This window comes from Nelumbo nucifera, chromosome 2, assembly GCF_055504915.1.
Source record: "Nelumbo nucifera cultivar China Antique chromosome 2, China Antique-T2T, whole genome shotgun sequence".
In the NCBI taxonomy this organism is placed as follows: Eukaryota; Viridiplantae; Streptophyta; class Magnoliopsida; order Proteales; family Nelumbonaceae; genus Nelumbo; species Nelumbo nucifera.
The window spans coordinates 96,943,026-96,963,884 of record NC_142650.1 but is presented as its reverse complement, the minus strand read 5'-3'; positions in this window follow the sequence as shown (position 1 = coordinate 96,963,884).

Sequence of the window (20,859 nt, the reverse complement as noted above, 5' to 3'; positions counted from 1 at the left end):
CTTTTTGAGTTTTTAAAACTAGTGTTTCCTGAGTTGTTTAAGTCAATGTCAGTGTTACAGTTTACATGTCAATTTTGTCAATTGAGTAAGCATTGTAGAATTCATTTTTCTTCAAAGAATAATAAATCTGAATTTCCTTTCCATATTATTCATTCTGATGTTTAGGGCCCTGTTACTTTACCGTCCGAAAATGGCTACAAATATTTTATTACCTTTATTGATGATTACTCCAGATACACATGGATATATCCCATGCGAACCATGGATGAAGTACCAAAAATTATCCATGATTTCCATCGAATGATCTTCACCCAATTTCAAATTGAGATTCAAATTTTTCAATTCGATAATACAAAAGAATATTTTCATAATGATTTCATGGAATTCTTTGCTTCGCATAGATCACTTCACCGTAGATCCTGTGCCCGAACACCAAAACAAAATGGTGTTGCTGAAAGAAAGAACCGACACCTTCTTGAAATGGCTAGGGGTTTACTCATCCATATGCATGTTCCAAAACATTTTTGGCTTAAGGCGGTCCTTTGTGCTACCTATCTCATTAACCGTATGCCCTCTCGCTGGTTAGAGTGTAAAGCCCCACATTAGCTTCTTTTTCCCAAGGCTCCTCTTCTTTCTATTCCTCCTCGTGTGTTTGGTTGTTGTTGATTTGTTCAAAATCTAGCTCTCACCCATGGAAAATTGGATCCCCGTGCTATTCCTTGCATCTTTTTGAGGTACTCTACTCAAAAGGGGTACTACTGCTTTGATCCCATCTCCCAAAGATAAACCCGGTGGCTGATTTCTAGGGTTCACAACCGGTTGACTCGATAGTTGCCCTACTTCTCTCATTGCCTTTACTTTCGCCAGTTGTCCCATTTGGCTCTCTAGTCTATCGATGAACTATTACTGATTTAGGATCAGCTGATGAAGCTGCATGAATTGGTCATCTACAGTATGGGCTTGAGGAGGTTGTGGGTAAGCTTGATAACCTTGAGCCGGTTGATTCCTAGGGTACATCTGCTGGAATTGGTTCTGTACTTGTGGCCTCTGAAATTGCTGGGCCATGGAGTTAGATGGATGATGATATTGTTGGGACTGTGTATAGGTGACATGGTTGAGCTGGTTGAGTCCCAGGGTAACCATTGTACTCCCACTAGGTTTGGGCTTTAGACCATTGGGAGTGCATATCTAGTAGGGGGTTTCTTGGGCTTGGGCCCTGTAAGTGAAGTTGGGTTGATTTTCCCACCCAGGGTTATATGGGCTAAAGAATGGGTTAGCATTGGGTTGGAAAAATCTGTTGGCCGCATGTACTTGGTTTGGATTGACTGGTTGACATGGGCCCACCGCAGGGCACTAGCTAACATGATGGTCTAAGCTTGCATAGATGGAACATGATGGATAGGATGACAAGGTTGGGTATGGGCCACTTTGTTGATGATATGCAAGGACTTGGTCAATTCTATGGGCCATTCCATTAATCTTGTCTAGTTGTCGGGATACATGGTTCCAATCTAGTTGTGGCTCAGGTTAGAAGTAGTTTCTCATTCCACAAAATCCGGCCATTGAATTCATTTTGTTTTAACCCCCATTTTTTTTGAAATTTGAAACTTAAACTTAAATTTGAATTTTTAATTTTTTTTTACTTTTTTCTTCTTCTTTTTTTTTCTCTTTTTTTAATTTTTTTTATTTCAAGTTTGAAATTTAAATTCAAAATTTGATTTTGAAATTTAAATTCAAATTTGATTTTTTAAAATATTATTTATTTATTTTTTTGCTTTTTTCGAAATTCAAAATTTAAAATTTTGAAATTTAAATTCAAATTTAGATTTTGAAATTTAAATTCAAATTTGAATTTTTAAAATTTTATTATTTTATTTTACTTTTTTTAAATTTGAAATTTAAATTTTCGAAATTTAAATTCAAATTTAGATTTTGAAATTTAAATTCAAGTTTGAACTTTTAAATTTAAAAAAATGCAAGAAAATCAACCACACGACCTAGGGGCTGACCTAGGGTTTCCTAAACTAGTGGTTCAACCATTGTGAATCCTCTTAGGTTCACTTGGAATTACACCACTTCCTTTGGTTTGCCAGGTAAGAGGTGGGGATGTGGGAGGCTCCCCTTGCTCTCGCAAGGACTTAATTAAGTAACCACAAAACCTGCTTTGGCTTTGCCATTTAACCTCTTTCCTTAGACACCAACCATCGGTTATGGAAAGTAATCACAAATTTCCCTAAAATTCAGCACACCTTTGAACCAAATGTGAAGCTTCCCTAAAGGATCTTGCTATCCAAATTTTAAATTAGGGTTTAGGGTAAACCGCACATGAAGGGTGGTAATTTTTGGGCCAAGGAAGGGTGATGAAATCCCACCTTATCTTATTTAAGTTGGATGCCCTTAAATGAATTAACGGAAAGGCAAAATAAACACAACAAAATGCAACTAACTACAATGCATGAACAATTATTTCTAAGATGAAATTCAGTAATTAAACCTAAAAGAATAAAGCAAACAACTAAGCAAAAGGAACAATTAAAATAATAAAAAGAACACCTAAATAAATTAAATAAACCTATATAATGCATGCTCAAGAATATCTTACCCTAAATATTGGAATGAAAATGCAAGAAAAATATTAACCATTTTTTTTTCGATTTTTTTATATATTTTTTTAATTCCAAATTTAAATTTTTGGGAGTTTAAATTCAAATTCAGATTTTGAAATTTTTTTATATATTTTAACTTTTGTTTTCATTTTTTTCTTTTCAATTTTTTTTTAAATTCGAAATTTTAAAATTTAAATTTTGAAACTTGAAATTAAAATTCAGATTTGAATTAAAATTAAAATTTAAATTCAGATTTGAAAAACTCAAATTAGAAAATTTCAACAATTTCCTACTTAGCAATTATTTATTCAATTAAACAACCAAAAGAAAAGAAATTAAATAAAGCAACAAATAATAATTACAAACAGAAAATAAAACAACAATTAATTGTGCTAAACAGAATTAACAACTACCAAAAATAAATTCTAACAAACTAATTGCCAATCTAAAAATTAAAGTGAAAATAAAATGATCAAAAAGAAAATTATGCAAGAAATAGATAAAATAAAGAAAAAAATACAAATAAAAAAATTAAACCGAAAATAAAATAAACAAAAGAAAAAATGCTGAATTTTTTATTTTTTTTCGTTCTACAATAAAAGGAAAACACAAATCTAAAAATTAATACAAAAATAAAAATAATGAAAGAAAAATACGCTGCAAATTTATTTTTTTATCTGAAATAAAAAAAATGAATCTAAAATTTAAACCGAAAATAAAACAAAGTAAAATAAACAAAGGAAAATTATGCTGCAAGAAATAAAATAACAAATTTTTTTTCTTGTTTTTTTTTAAATCTGAAATAAAAGAAAAACACAAACCTAATAAAGCAAAAAAATCGAACAAGAAATTAAAATAAAGAGAAAAATAGATCTAGAAACAAAACGGAAGAAAAATAATACTAAAAAATAAATCAAGTCTAGAAAAAAAATTAATTAAAAATTCAAAAGTTACTATTCTATAGAAAAAGAGTTTGAAAATAAAAAAAAAAAGAAAATTAAAAATAAAATGAAATGACTACAGAAAAAAAATTAATTAAAAATTCAAAAATTACTATTCTATAGAAAAAGAGTTTGAAAATAAAAAAAAAAGAAAATTAAAAATAAAATGGAATGACTACACCTAAAACGCAATCCAATTTCTCTTCTATTCTCTTCCGTCTCGTAGTCCCGCAACGCTCCAGTACCCCACCTTTCGCTATTCCGTCCTGTAGAATCAAAGTGAAACAAGAACTAAACTGAGGTAATGGATCAAGTAATAAAATGAAAAAGAAAAAATAATGAAATGGATCTGGAGAAAGTAAATAAAAAAAATTGTCCATTGCTTCCCCGGCAATAGTGCCAAAAACTTGGTGTTTATTCTGATTCTCAAACAACTACTAACGCAGTAAATGGGTGAGAATGGGTAATATCCACAGGGAAGCAAGGGAAAAATTAATATACACTCAAATCCAGACAAGAGAACACAAGAGGGAAGTGCAAAAATATAAAAAATAATTAATTAAACAAGAAAGATATAGAATTCGATTAGTATTGAAAGTTAAAAGTGTAGAAACATAAATAAATAAACAAAAAGAAATGAAATAAAAATATGTAATCCGATTAGAGGTAGTAATCTTCGGATCTCTCCTTTGACCCTCGAACTTCTCGAGCTAGGCTTTTTGTCTTACTTGGCCGAATTGCAGATCTACAGAAAATAAAACGAAGATCAAACGGATTGAAAATAAATTGCAGAAAGTAAATAACGAAACTGGAATTGAAAGAACACAAATTAAAATTAAAATAAAGTAAAAGTGGTTGGGATCCGATTCCAGAGGTGGCAGTAGTGGTGTTGGCGAACTGCAATGAGGAACCCCTCCTCTTGCCTGGCGTCCTCTCTTCCTCTACCCTTAAACTTCTCAAGATCAGCCTTCTGTCTTACTTGGGGGCAGAATCCAACCCCTTCTGCAAGACCCCTTGGGTTCTTTTTATAGAGAAGGGTGGACATAATTGGGAATAGAGAGAAAGATGGGGGCGGCAGCTAGGATTTAGCAAAGTTAGGGATGCCCTAGGGTTTTTAATGGATGGCTAAGATGGTTTTGGGGTGATCCTATGCCTGAAAATGGAAGGAGAGGGCACCTAATATTATGTAAGGTTGAGATTTGAGCACCCAGAAATGGAGGGTGTAGATTAGAACATATAGGGTTGAAGGGTTGAGATTAAAAGAATTGGTGCCCTAGCTTGAATGGTAGGGATATAGGATGGAGTGAGTGGCTGAGATTTAATGGTGAGGACCTGAATGGTGAGGATTAGCAGAATAGGTGGCACCCTAGGGTTTAAAAACTACAAAGGAGAGCCCTAAAATGGATGGTGGAGATTAAAAGGAGTGGATGATGGAGATTTCACATCTGGGGTGGCTAGGGTTAGCTAAGGAGGAAAAGATTAGGTTGTAAACGCCTCCCTAGGGTTTGCTAATGAGAGGAGAGCATGGTAATATAGTAGGATGGGCGCCAACTAGGTTTAGCAGATAGGAGGCGCCCTCTTGTTCTCAGTTCTTTACAAAACACTCCCTCTCTCAGCTGGACTTCACACCAGCTTCCCAAAAACTGCATTTCAGCCATGAAAACTTCCCAGTTTTCTATATAATTTGCACAAAGACCCTCAAAGGTCACATAATTGATTTTAAATGGGAAAAGGGTGCACTTTGACTATTTTAAGGCCAAAAATACCCCTGAATTGATGCCCTTAAGGCATCAAAATGCAAGGTTATCAGTGGCCACCAGCTGCCTCTAGCGTCGATGTTCTTGGGGTATTTATATGAATAGTTGGACAACACTGTTCACCAAATGATGGATCCTAGTTGCAGATGCTGAATCAGCTATGTCTGTGCTCCTTTTCTTTGGATGTACCTGTGCAAAAGTTTCAATCTCAATGTGGTGCCTCGTGAGCTTTCACCTCTGCGTCTCAATGTGGTCACCTTAGTAGGGGACGCGTTTGAATGGAAGGTGTTTGGTGTTTGCCGTGGGAAGCGGTGGCCACAGGCTACTAGGCACTTGGATATCAAGACAAGTGATATTGATATGAAGCTTTCTTCGCTCGATGGTTTTACCTAGTGACCTTATGTCCAGGCTGTTCCGCATGCTATGGCATTTTGTGTTGGCATGCCCGTTCCCGAGGGAGGTGACCAGCATCGTGTTGTGGACGTCAGAAATGCTTTCGCTAGTGTAGCTCAATTGGTGGTCTGGCCCGATGTGGTAGCCTACCTTGATCACACTGGTGAGGCACAGCTGTTTGTGTACCGTCCTTATCGTGTCCTTTGTCAATTTGGGTATGATGACATCGGTGCCCAATTCTTGAGGGTGTCAGGGGAAGACGTGTTCTGGACTCGGCATCATGAGCTCGCCTTTCCCAGCATGTCGAGGCTTCCCATGGCAGGATATTCCAAGGCTTAGGGGTGCCAGTCACTTCAGTTAGTGTATCTTTGCGCTCTTTTTGGGGGTTTTCAGGACCTGATAAGGGTGAATCCCCCACCTCCGCCATGTGTTGGCACCTCTGGAGGGGCACACTACTAACTTGGGTGGAAGGTCATCTCTAACTTCATTGCACTCACCGGTCAAGAGGGGTGCCAAGCATAGCCGAGGAGGGCTTGTTTTTGGGGAAGAGGAGTCTGCTCGCCCTCCTATTGTGAAGAAGTGAAGGACAGTGAGGGCCTCTCATGCTAATCTGCCGAGGTCAGTAGCACCATCTATTGGCTCAGGCATGGCTTCATTGTAGGCCCAGGGGCATCTTGTGGAGGTTGATCGATTGTCTGCAGTACCTCAACCAGAAAGGGAAGCTTCGTCGGTGGTGGGTCCAACGCAATTGGTTGTGACAGCGTCTGTTGGGAAAATCACCTGTATTAGATTTTCGAGTAGTCGTATGAAGAAGGTGGCACCCCCCGCCCAAAATGGGGTTTTGAGGATGATGATTTGGTATATGACTATTGCTATTGTGCTCTTTTCCTTTTTGAGTTGTATTATTGCTATGTAGTTGAACTAACATTTTTCGCTTACCTTTCTTATAGGCTGTGGAGAGTGATGGAGCTCAACTGGACACAGAAGTTTCAGTAGTTCCCTCCAAGCAGTCAATGGGAGTTCCAACTAACTCCCTTGATAGGATAGATTTAGTGAGTAACTTAGTACTTATGTTTACGTTTAGAATGCTATGCTTATTGCTTACAATGGTGATTAACGGTTGAACAGTCTTTTGTTTTAAAGTGAGTGGATTGCGATGAGACGCAATCCAGCGAAGGTGTCGCGGGGGTTGGTGAGCCGGGTCAAGAGGTAAGTCATGTTGCTTTCTTCGTTATTCTTTTACTATTTGGCACATGGCCAGAGCCGTTATGACTGATTGTTGGTATATGACTATATCGCAGGTGCCCTTCTCTAAGTATCTCACTGGGGTGCCAGACATGCCTTTCTTCAAGTGTTTGACTGAGGAGCTTCTTAGACAGTGTATGCCCTTAGCTCCAATTAGATTGATGTACTTTTGACATTTATTGTAAATGAATAATAGTACATAATTGATTCATGTTATATATGGTGTGTTTCTGTGTAATACCCTTAAACTGGACACTTATGAGATTCGTGTTAGTTTAGAATCTTCACAGTCGTTGGATAGACCAGGGAAGGTTTATCCTACTAAGGCTAATACTAATGTGCTACCAAGTCGGTTGGGGTGGCTTGTCTCAACTGCCAGGGTGAGACCTAAAGCACATGTAGTGTGGGTTTGATTGAAACTCTGAATCAGACCATTTTCCAGTTATACCCTGGACCTTGGAGACAGATGGGCAAAACTGTAAAGTTACACCTAAACCCTAGACTCGATTATGGTACTGCACTAGGTGTTGGATTGGGATATCTTTGATATGCCAATCAGTGAAATCCTTAGCGGGGGTCAAAACCTGAGTATGTTGGAGCAGTCTGAGAATTCACCTGAGTGGGTGATCATAGTGACAAAATCAGCCCCTTTGTCAAACAAAGTGAATGATTGGGAAATGCACTATCTCTGATGGAAACCTAAACTGCCGATAGTTGATTTCAAACTTGTTGAGATTTGTTTTGCAAAGTATATTTATATAGAGATATACATATATATTAAGGTTTCACAAAATGTTTGCAAAAGCTTTTAATTCCCGGGATCCATGTGAGTAGAGAGTGCAACACTGCACCTTGCAACTGGGGGAGAGGTCCTTTCTTATCGGGTAGTGTTTGATCATTATGGGCTGAAAGGTTAAGTGTAAGACCATTTAGGGCTTTTACCTGATGGGATAATCTCACTTAAGTCCATAGTTCTTGGGCCTTCCTAAGGTGGTTGGACCCAAGGACCATTTAGTGTAAATGTTGGGCCTATTAAGAGCCCATATGGGCTTTTGTGGAGATCAATGTTAGGGTTCCACGCCATACAAAGAGAGCCAAGCTAGCCAGCAAATTAAAGGGAAAGTGATCTTGATAACTTAATGGGCCTAAAGCCCAATTCGAACTGGGTTAATTAGATTAATTAATAGTGGGCAAATTTGGGTTTAGATATGCTTCTAAATCAGCAAGAGGATAAGATATGTCTTATCTACTTAAGAGTTCATATCCAAATAAAGATCTGGATCAAAGAACCCTTTCCTGATAGAATTAGGAAGGTGATCTAGAGAAGTTGTAAATAGAGGGAGAAATCCTTCTGTTAAACACTTTTGCTGCATCCAAATCTTCTCTCTGTTCTTGCCGCCCTACCTAGTTCGATCTCCACATTCTTGGACTGATCAAGAATAGTTCTTGATTCTAATTCTTGCTTGAAGAATTAGATTTGAAGTTGTGCTCACATCCTCTGTGTGATCCTTGCTGAAGGATTGCAATTCTTGCTATTGTTGATCCTAGCTCATCCTAAGCTGTGTCATCTTCAGTGGAGGTGGGATTTGGTGACCTCTTTGGGCGTGAACACCTACGTTGGGAGCTACTTGCATGGATTTCGTATTAGGTATAACGCTCCCTTAATCTTGGTTTCAGATCTGGTCCGGTTTGTTTCAAGAACGAACCTTGAAAAATGTAATTTTTCTAAATTAGGGAATACGATTCCCAGAAGGGAGAAAGAAAATTTTTTAAATTCCACCTAGCCACACTACATGGTTCGACCATCCATATGATGGATCTCCCTTCCCTTCAGAGCTAAGGTCACTGCAGCCCCCAGTCTTAGTTCTAAAGTTGCTGAGGACGTTGATGGTGACAACAACGTCCCTAATGCTGTTGTGCAGGGGGTGCATCAGGCCAGTCAGCCGACTGTAGAATCAGCCGTGCATTGTACTGAAGAATCTCCTACTGCCATTACTGCCAATGCTGAAGCTCCCATGAGTGCAGAGCGTAGAGCTTCCATTAAGCCGGAATCTCCCATTGTAACGGGTGGTACCCCTGGAGACATGCATGACCAGTCTGGAGATACTAACGTGAGGCCTGAGGTTGATCTAGCTGTTGATCCTAAGAACCCCATTGTCATGGAGCCTAGGATTGATTGTCTTCCCTCTCGAGGAGCTGACATATATGGAGGAATTAGTTCAAATATAGCAGCAGCTCCTAGAGTTTTGCGATAATCATGACATCCTGACTCTTCAGTTCCCGGTTATAGAACCAGTTGTGGTTCAGGGTGATCGCAAGGGTGTTCAATACAATATTTCCACTATAGTGGCAAAGTTTGCATCAACTGCTATACGCATTGGGTCGCTGTCGGAGGGGAAACTGCACCCTGAGGTCTTGGTTCTACATTGAACACCATCGCCATGCTGATTGCCTGGTGATGACCTACCTAGCGGAGGAGCTATCATTGTCTGACTTCAATTTTTGGCTAGAGGCTTGTCGAGGCTTTTTGTCAATGGGTTTCTTCATGACATAGATTGAAGAGTGTATTGTGACATTAGCCCATGCCTTCGAGAAGGATTGTTGGGACATACCGCAATCTGATTTGGTTCATTCAATGTAGGACATTTGTTAGCGCCGGAAGGTGGTCGAAGCAAACATTACTAGAGTTGTAGGTAAGCTCAAGAACCTTGAGAACGAATGCACGCGGTAGAAACAAATTTTAGCAAATTATGAGGCGGAATTGGATAGTTTGATGAAGTTTGAAGAGACTAGCTAAGTGTTAGAGAGTATATCTGCGATACGTGAAGAGTAGGCCAAGTGACCATTGATTGTGCTGAATTGTAATGGGCTATTCCAAAGTCCTCTACGATGTACTGTGCATGTGTAGCAATTTGATTTTAATTTTGGTGATTTTGTAATCTTAACATTGTTATAATGTAAAGCAACTTTCTGTTTTGGACAATCTCATGAAAAAAGTTTCAGGTTAATTGCACTGTGTGTTTGTCCATGTCGTGGCATGAGTGAGGTAGACTTTGTCGCGATGCATTGGGTAGTCAAGTGATGCTTTGGTTTATTGCAACCAAATTTTGGGGATGTAAGTGGAGTGTCATTATTGATGCTGGGGTGGGTGGAGTGTGTACTCTTGGGATTCATTACTGCTAAACAGAGTATCTCCGTTTGTGGATTTGGTAGGATCAAACTCCTTGCCAAAAGAGTACCTCGCGGACAGGATACCCAACCCCCCTTTTGTTTTAGTAGAAAGCATTACTAGTATCACATCGGGTATCTAAAATATGGGATGAAGGAAAACCCCCCATTTATTGTGCGAGATTTGTGGACCATGTGCATAGGGAAGGGATTTTGAACCATTTTGTAGAAGGATGTGAATACCATTGTGAGTGTAATCAACTATTACAAATAAGTACGTTTCATGAGTATTTATGAGAGTTGATTGTGATCAAGTGTCATTGCGAATGTAATCAACTATTAATTGTGGACCACTAGAAAAGGAAATCAAGCGTGGCCCTTATTTTGGAGGCTCGATGCAGGTGTTAATTCTTGTTTGTTGAGAAGAGAGAAAAAGAAAGTTGCAAATGTGCACTTAACATTGGAAGGGACTTCACAGGTTTTTGTAGGTAACATCGGAAATAGTGGGATTCAAGTATTTCAGGGTCGAGTGCCTGTTGGACTCTATCGCAATCAAGTATCAGTACATGCATAGTCAATTTTGTCGCAAATCGAATAGTGCTATTCAACATTATCAGGTGTGATAACGTTATGTAGAATGAGTTCGTGATAAACATGTTCATATATAGGAGTTGTCCCGATACCTAAACATTATCAAGTGCGAAAGGCCAACGTACAACAGGAATGAGTTGTGAGGTGAGCATTAAGATTTGTACTTGTAAAGGAGGGAAGTTGAGTGACATTGCAATTTTTTTCCACCGATACAAGGATAAGGGTTGTCACGTCTTAGATAGACGGGGGCCCTTCATGGGAAATACGATTGAGGTTTGGCCATAGAATAAATAATTAGCATAAGTTAGAGTTTCATCGCAACCATGTTTGGGAAGCAAAGTGTTGTTCTTAAGCTAACTGTTATTGTCAATGCAGGATGGGTGGGGTTTGTCTTCCCTTAGTCTCTCTCGGTTAGACAAAGTATTTGTGTTTGTAAGTTGGATAGGAGTAATACCTACTGTCGACGAAGCCACCCCAATGGTTACATAGAGGTATTGTTGTGCCTGGGGTTGCTAGGGCTTTGGCGGTGCCTATGGTTGCCAAGGCTTTCTTTGTGCCTGGGTTTGTTTGGTCTTTCTCTGTGTTTGGGGCTGCCAAGGCTTTTCTCTATGCCTGGGGATGCTAGGGCTTTCTTTGTGCCTGGGGCTGCTAGGGCTTTCACTGTGCCTGGGGCTGCCAGGGCTTTTCTCTGTGCTTGGGGCTGCTTGGGCTTTCTTTGTGCTTGGGGTTGCCAGGGCTTGGGATTGCTAGGGCTTGTCTGTGCCTAGGGTTTCCAAGGATTTTGCATGGAACATGTGGTGTCGGGTGCCTAGGTTGCTGGGGCTTTGAACTGCGCCTGGGGTAGCCAGGACCTTCGCATGGAGCATGCGGTATTGAGTGCCCGGGGTTGCCGGGGATTTGAGCTACACCTGGGGTTGCCAGGGCTTCGCATGGAGCATGCGGTATAGAGTGCCCGGGGTTGCCGGGGCTTTGAGCTACGCCTAGGGTTGCTAGGGCCTTCGCATGGAGCATGCGGTATAGAGTGCCTGGGGTTGCCAAGGCTTTGAGCTATGCCTGGGGTTGCTAGGGCATTCACATGGAGCATGCGGTATAGAGTGCCCGGGGTTGCCGGGGCTTTGAGAGCATAGTAAAATAGATTGTATAATCATAAACAAGATATGTATGTAAGTAAGTATTTCACTACTTTCATAGTGTACAAATGCATGTAATCTTAATTGCAGGGTAAAGCAACTTCATCACAATTAGAATTCTAGACTTTATCGCAAATCAAAAGAGTGACTAATAAAGAGTCATGTAAAAATCCGTAGATTTGTTCATAAAACATGTACATATATTTGTGTGATTACAAAAACATAGAGCTAATCAAAGAAAGGTTTCAACCAGTAACCATTTACGGTTTCGTCGACTTTGCTAGTGTCCACAGTTTTTAATACATAATAGCCCGAGCTATGGGCTTCTTTTATTAAGTATGGCCCCTCCCATGTTAATGCAAACTTTCCCGTAGACTTGCCTTGTTGAACGTTAAGAGTCGTCTTCAATACTTTATCCCGCTCTTTGAAATTCCTAGGCTTCAAGTGTCTATTGAAGTTATTGGCTAGGGCTTGTTTGTACTTACTCTGTCCTTGCGAGGTTGCATCTGTAACTTCATCGACTACCTTGAGTCTGTTTGCAACTAATGAATCTAAGTCCTCTGGCCTAATCTTTTTACCCATTGCCAAAGCTAACCTGGCAGATACAACTTTTATCTCTGCTGGGAGCACCACTTCTTGAACGTAGACTAAGGAGTAGGGCATCACTTGTGTACGTTTTCTAATAGATGTGCAATAGGTCCAAAGGGTTTCCGACAACTTATCTGCCCAATCCTTTTGATTATCAACCACTATTTTGCTTAGCATCATTAGTAAAGTCTTGTTTATGGCCTCTGCTTGACCGTTTCCCTAGGGGTAATATGTTGTGGATGTTCCTAATCTGGCATCGTACTATCCTAGAAGGACACGAACTTCTTGCATTTTGATTGATATGTCGTTAGCTATCAGTATTTGCATCGGTACTCTGAATCTGTGGACTATGTTGTCTTAGAAAATTTGTTATATTGGCTGCATAGACTTGTCATAGGGGGATGGCTTCTACCCATTTAGTGAAGTAATATGTGGCTACAATGATGAAGTAGTACCCTCTAGAGGGTGGGTGTATTTTTCCTATTAGGTCTACCCCCCAAGTGTGGAATGGCCAAGGTGTGATACTGGGTGAAGGTTGTTGGTAGGCTTATGGATCCTTTCTTTGTCGATTTGGCACTTACGACATTTGCGCACATGCCACTGCGTGTCTTCCATCATGGTCGGCCAGCAAAACCCTAAGTGTTGTTTGTGATTATTTAGCACCAGTTGCCCTTGATGAACTGCAGGTTCGGAACAATGGGCTGCTTCCAACACCCCCTTGATTTCATCGCCAGCTAGACATCACAAAGGTTTTCCTGTGTGCGATTTCCTATACTGTACTCCATCTTGGAGGTAGAATTGCTAGACTTTAGACTATAGCTTCCTCCTTAATGCAATGCCAATGGGCATTGTGTGTACATATAGATAATCTATGTACATTCTTCTCTAGTCTTCTTCACAGACTGCTAGACATTCTATGCTATCCGTCTGTGGGGTGCATTTGTCGCATTCTCTTTGTATCTTAGTAGAATCCCACTTCATCGTTGGCCAGTAATACCCTAACCTCTATAATCAATGGAATAGGGTACTTGTGACACCTCCATAGCTGGCTTTCTGACATCAGCACCGCTTTGGCCTCCGATTTTCCCACACACCTTATCTTTACACTGTCTGATTCTCTGTGTACAACACCCCATTCACCAGTTGGTACTTCGTGATCAACTTGATGTCTTGTGTCCCTATGGTCTTACTTTTTAGCTTTTGTATTACTTCGTATCTCCAATCATTCATTGATATTTTATGCTCCTCTTCCACCTGGTCCCTCAGGGTGAAAATAGATTGTTTGTCAACTGATTGGATAGTGATCTCAATTGGCTCTAGGTCAGCTTGCATTTTGGACCCTAAGGTAGCTAATGTGTTAGCAAACCTGTTTTTAGCTTTGCTTTGATGTTTGAAGTCTACATCCAAGTTATGCATTAGCTTCTGGATCAGGGTCCTATATGGTAGAATAGTTAGTTCTTTCATCGTCGTGCTTTCGTTGGGCTATCCGATCATCGGTTTGGCATCACCAATTACCTTTATCTTCTTTGCGCTAGCTTCTATTACTTTAATTAGACCAAGGACCAATGCTTCATGTTCTGCTATGTTGTGAGAATAGGGGAACTAAAGTTTAAAAGAGTAGGCGGAGGTTTGTTCGTCAGGCGAGGTTAGGGTTACTCCAATGCTAGCCGAGGTGTTCATGCTACTCCCATCGAATGTTAGGACCCACTCTTTACTTTTGGCAAGGGCAACCATTGGTGCGTCTCCAAGAACCTTATCTGATATAGGAAAATAAGTGCTTGATGGGAATGTGACCAATAGATTCGCTGCTACTTGACACTTGATGGCCCTGGGCTGTGTGTATTCTATTGTATACTCATTGAGTTGCATCATTCATTTGACAAGTCCGCCAAAAAGAGGAGGTTTATCCATGAAAAACTTAATTTGGTCATTTCGTGCGATAAGCCTCACCTTTTGTCCTAGGATTCAGTGACTAAATTTTTGTGTGACAAAGACCAGGGCCAAGCACTATTGCTCCATGTGGGAATAATTCTTCTCTACTGGCTTGAGGGTTCTACTAGCATAGTAGATAGGGAGTTCCACTTTGCTATCATCCTCCTGTGCTAACAAGCATCTTATGGCCTCCGTTCCTATTATAATATATACTCAGAATTCTTGCCTATCTTTGGGCGGTGACATCAGTGGTGCCCTTGCCAATGTCATTTTTAACTACTCAAAGGTTCCATGGTGCTCCTGAGTCCATTTGAATTCAGCAGATTTCTTGACTAACTTCATTAATGGCAACGCTGCGTGCACGAGGTCGGGGATGAACCTTCTCAAGTATGTTTCTTTTCCTTGGAATGTTTTTAATTGGGATTCATTTATGGTGGTGGGAGGTCTAGGATGGCTTTAACCTTTCTTTCATTTAGGTGTATCCTGGTTTGATCTACTCGGTAGCCTAGAAACTTTCCTGACTATACTCTGAATGTCCACTTTAGTGGGTTCAACCGCAACTTGAACTCTCTACACCTCGTGAACACTTTCCTCAAAACCTTCGAGTGATCCTCTTTTTTTCTTGCTGTGACTACTATGTCATCTACGTAACACTCGATTTTCTTGTGGATCATGTCATGGAAGATGCTAGTCATTGCTCTTTGGTATGTAGTGCCTACGTTCTTCAGTCTGAAGGGCATAATTTTGAAATAAAAGTTCCCTATAGGTGTCCTGAAGGCCGTGTGGGGTGCGTTTGAGGGATCCATGAAGATCTGATTGAATCTGCTGTAAGCATCTAGGAAGGAGAAAAGTTCGTGTCCTATAGTTGAATCTATCAACACCTCCATGTTGGGTAGAGGGAACTTGTCTTTTGGGCAGGCCTTGTTTAGGTCCCTAAAGTTGACGCAACATTTGCAATAAGGTGGAGTTAGTGTTTGGGTGTTGTGCTATTGCTAAGGAGTTGGGTGGGAAGGTACTAACCTCAATTGTCTATTCCTCTTCTTTACTGGGACTACATTGGCTATCCATTGAGGATGTGCTATAGGTTTGATGAATCCCACTTTCAAAAGCTGCTCAATTTCCTCTTTGATCTTTAGGTTTATCTCTGGCTTAAAAATCCTCTATGGCTTCTTTACTTGCACAGAGAGTGGGGAACAAGCTCTAAATCTAACCCTGGCATCTGGTCGTATGACCAGGTGAATACATCCTGAATTTCTGCGAGAGAAACGCAGATTAGATCAATTTCAGGTTCTAAGGTTTCTGCGATAAGGACACGTCCTTACCTTTTAGGAGTGCAATGAGTTTTCGTTTGTCTTTGGCTTCTAGCTTGATGGATATGTATAAAGGTCTTCTGTCTGTTCCATCATCCATTAGGTTGATCTCATCTAGTGGTTCTTCTACTGTGTCAATGGAATCATCATGCACATGGGAGGCATTGTGACATCATTGCAGTATTCTAGAGCATCTTCCCTCGACTCCTGTCATTGTCCATGTTATTATTTGTCCCCAATTTTGGGGATTTCATGTCTAGATAGGTTTGTATTTAAATGTTCTACCTTCGTGCCATGTTCGATTTGTGATGCGATGAAATGGTACTGGTTGAGACATTACTTAGAGTCTTCTATCATGCCAATTGTTGCTGCCAAATCTAGCGCTAAGGGCACCTTGGTAACTTTCAAGGTGAGGAGGCTTTGGGAAAGGCCAATGTCCCTTTCATAGTTGGAGTCATCTAAGACCGAGCATTACCTTGCCATTCATGGGGGCACTTGGCCAAGATCATAGCGTCCATAACTAACATCGTTGTATTGATGACAAACTGAAATGATGATGATGACCTTGGTTGAGGTTGAGATGATGAGAATTCCCTTTGGACATGCCATGTGTCATCCTCTAGTGGAGTGATCAATTATACCCATATTAGGATGTATACAATTATACAAGATGTGTTTTATTGATTTTATCATATAATATCTTTTATTAGAAAAAAAAAATTATATGAAAGTTCCATGTGATGTATGAATGAAACACATACGTTTGCTATAGCTTCCTTACAAAACCATATCTATAAGTTGATAAGCAATTGAACATTTAACTAGACACCGTACAAAGTGTAGCTAGATGTTTCCTTTAGGGAAAATTCTATATTAATACCCTGTACTTTGGATCTAGTGCCACTTTGGTCTCTGAACTTTAAAACAGACAATTTAGTATTCAAATTTTCAAAACGTGCCAATCTATTACCTGCCATTAAACCAGCCGTTAAGTGTCATTTGAAAAGACATAAATACCCTTCAAATGTCATCTAATTCTCTTTATCAACTATCTAAACATTGACAAAAATGGACAGTCCCAAACCCTTGCCTCCTTTGTGTTAGATAGTTTTGTATGCCCTTAGCTTCAATCTGATTTGATGTACTTTTGACATTTAGTGTAAATAAATAAAGTGCATGTTTGATTCTTATTGTATGGTATGATTCTGTGTAAGACCCTAAAACCAAACACTTAATGAGACTCGTGTTAGTTTTAAATGTTCACAGCCATTGGATAAGTCTAGGGAGATTTATCCTGCCAAGGCTAATACTAGTGTGCCGCCAACTGTTGGGATGGCCTGTCTCGGCCACTAGGGTAAGACCCAAGGCACATGCAATATGGGATTACTCGAATCCTTGAACCGGACCAGATTTCCAGTATTGCCCTGGACCTTAGAGACAGATGGGAAAAACTGGAAAGTTACACTTGACCCCTAGACTTGATTATGATACTTCACTAGGTGTCGGATTGGGCTGTCTTTGATACGCCAATCAGTGAGATCCTTGGCGGGGGTCAAAACCTGGTTATGTTGGGACAGTCTGAGGATTCATCTGAGTGGGTGATCATAGTGACAGGATCAGCCCCTTTGTCACTGATGGAAACCAAACTGCCGGCAGTTGATTTCAATCGTTGGAATTTTGTTTTGCAAAATTTATATATATGATATATAGGTATTTTCGTTTTCAAGTTGTTTGCAAATGGTTTTAATTCCCGGGATCCATGTGAGTGGAGAGTGCGGAACTGTTCCATGCAGCCGAGGGAGAGGCCCTCTCTTGTCGGGCAGTGCTTGATCATTATGGGCTGAGAGGTTAAGTGTAAGGCCATTTAGGATAATACCTGATGGGCTAATCTTGCACTTGCCCACAGTCCCTGGGTTTTTATAAGATGGCTTGGCCCAGGGACCACTTAGTGTAAGTGTTGGGCCCATAGGGCCCATGTGATGGGCTCAGGGGTTCACTGGGCTTCTCAGTGAATTCAGCGAGGCCTTGTAATAAAGACTGGGCCAAACCCATGTGGCTGGTGTGTAGATCAATGCTTGGGTCCCACGCCATACAAAGAAGCCCAACTGGGCAGTAGATTGGAAACCAATTGAGCATTGATTACTTAATGGGCCAAAAGCCCATTTCGAACTGGGCTGATATGATCACCCACTTGTGGGGCCGATCTGAGATTAAGGTTAGCAAAAGGATTGGACCTTTAACCTAATCCACTCCAAGAGACCAAATTCGAATCAGATTTGAATATGGTAATCTCTTGATAAGATCAGGAGTAAGCTAACATAATCTGCAGATAGGATTAAGATCATCCCCTATCCAGATGTTGATTTGGATTGGGATAACTCCTAATAGGATTAGGAGATTTCTTAATCAAGAAGAAAGAGGAGAAATCCTAAGAGAATCAACAGAATTCGAACCTAGGGTTTTGAGCAAGAAAATATTCCTGCGAATTGAGATAGGATCTCATACACTCCAGAGAGAAGAGAAACAACATTCGCCATCTTCATCTCAGGAGTTCTCCTCTAGCTATCGCCATTCTCTAAAAAGATTCGATCTTTGAGAAAAGAAATCAAGAAATCAGTTCTTGATATCAGTTTTGCAGAATGAACTGAAAAGATTTGGTGCTCAGTGTTTCTAGAGGATTCTTGTGAAGGATTCAGTGTGTAGAACGCACTCTACTGGTACCGTTCTACAGATTGTTGTGTCATCTTCAGCAGGAGCGGTTCTTGGTGTCTTCTTTGGGCGTGAACACCAACTTTGGGAGATACTGCTTCTCTGGATCAGGTATAATTCTTCCCTTGTCTTTTGGTTCAGATCTGGTTCGGTTATGGTTCAAGTAGGATCCTTGAATATTGTATTCTAAATTTAGGGAATACGATTCCCAGTTGGAAGAAGGTAGGAAATTTTTTTTGAAATTCGCCCACCCATTCTGCAACCTTTTTGGTGTCCATACGATGGATCCTACCATTCTTTCAGTGGTATCAGAGCCACAGGTTCAAATCTTGAACCAAGAAAATCAGATCTGAACCTGCGCAGATGGGCAGAAGTTGTTCTACCAAGATTTGCGCAGATTATTTTCTTTATTTCAAGAAATTGTTTCTTGTTGAGGATGATTGATCTGAAATTAATTTTTATTAAATCTAATATTTATTTAGAACTATTTTTTATTTGTTTTGATTTAATGGACTATTCGAACTTGGAAATCGAAGTGCAGATTTGGCGCAGATGGTCTGCGTAATTTTTTTTTATTCATTCAATTCAGTCTGTAAAATATTTTTTACTTTTTATTTTTCTAGATTTGGCGCAGATGGCGCAGATGGACTGTTCGAACCTGGAAATCTCCTGATAATTTTTCTGTTTTTATTTTCTTGATTGAAGAAGAAGGCGACGCTGGAGATTTGCGGATGGAGAGATCGCATTCTGCGTTTTGTAGTTTATAAAACTGCAACCCTAGTAATTAACCTCTATTTTGCAGGTGGTGTGAACAGTCCATATTTGATTTATGATTGTCTAAAATCAAAAATATTAATTTCAGATCTTTCATGAATTAACTCTTGAATTGAAAATCAGTTTCGGACAATTTCGGACTAGATTGGACCAAAACCGTTTGGACCAAATCTAGGGTTCGAAGGGGACTGTTTTCAGTCCAATTTTCTCACACTTGCAGTTCCAAATCTGATGTTCAATTGTAGGGATTAATTCGGCCCACTTGTAAAGCCCAGTGAAAGGGTTAAAACTGCAAAAGCCCACTCTTGTGAGAAAGGCTATATGGGCCGAACTGCCAACTGTGTTCAGCCCATATACCTAAACAACATTAATTGTTAATGTTATGGATTTTAATTGGGCTGATTAATGGGCCTTACAATAGTTTTTTTGATTGGATCATTTCTTCCATTACATGTGATGTGTGGATGTATGATGTGCTACGACCATGAGCCATAAGCACTTAGCTCATGATGAATCGTTAGTGGTTCTTACGCACACCATGGCTGAATGTACATCATTGCCATTGTGTCCCCTAAGGTCATTGGATGACCCCTTCCATGCATGGTGGGCCCCACAACCCTAAAAAGGGACGCATGCAGAAACCCTAGCCGATTAAGGCCCACTAGAAATCTAACTTTATGAAAATCAGTGGGAGCCACTTTGGTCTGACCTAAAATTAACTAGGGCGTAATTTTGTTCTCTCCAGTAAATATGGGTCAATGTGATAGGGAGATCCATGTGATGGACTCTCTAAAGGCCTTCCATCATTAGCACAATGATGGGTCCTTTAGTAATGAGGAAACACACCATAAAATTGGGCTATCCATTTGCTGTTGGATCTGTCAGAGTGTTTCATAAGATGATAGGGGCATCATAGACCGATGTGGGAGGGGCTTCACCAGAAAATGGGAACTCTCTCACGGTACCTTGGCGTAACCTGAATATGATGGGTGAGCACTCACTGGACAGAAAGGTTTACCTGAAAACGGCTCTGAACCTTGTTTGACAGAGGCCAAAGGGAAACTCATATGATGAGTGGATATGATCTGTCATAAAAAGGTGGTGGGGTTTTGTAGTTGAAACAGTTGGCTTCACGCACCCTATGTGATTTCCCACATTTCCAGAGACATTTTGTCGTCTCCGTCACTGAGATAGGAGGGAAATCTCAGAGATGAACAAATGGGAATGGAACATAGATTAAAAGCCATATCTATGTAGGTAACATGAATCAAACTAAGGTTGTGGACTAACGTTTTGTTGTTTTACCAGAAAATGGCAAACGGTCAATTCGCAAAGCTTCTAGACGATAACAAGCTTAAGGACCCAAACTATGTCGACTGGTACAGAAACCTTATGCTGGTCCTAACTTCTGAAAAGTTAGATAAGGTAGTGAAAAATCCTACCCCGGAGCGTCTAGGTGATAGAGCTTCTGAGGCCCGAAGGAGGGAGTACCAAGATTGGGAGGATAAGAACTCCCTAGCCCACTACTTTGTCATTGCCTCACTGGACAACTCAATACAAAGGCAGTTCGATCAGATCGAACTAGCCAAAGACATATTGGACAATCTAAAGACAATGTATGAAGAGTAGAATCGTTCTACTCGACAGAAAGTCTTGAAACTGTTCATGACCGTGCAGATATCCAAAGGGTAGAAAGTTCATGACCATTGTCTTTG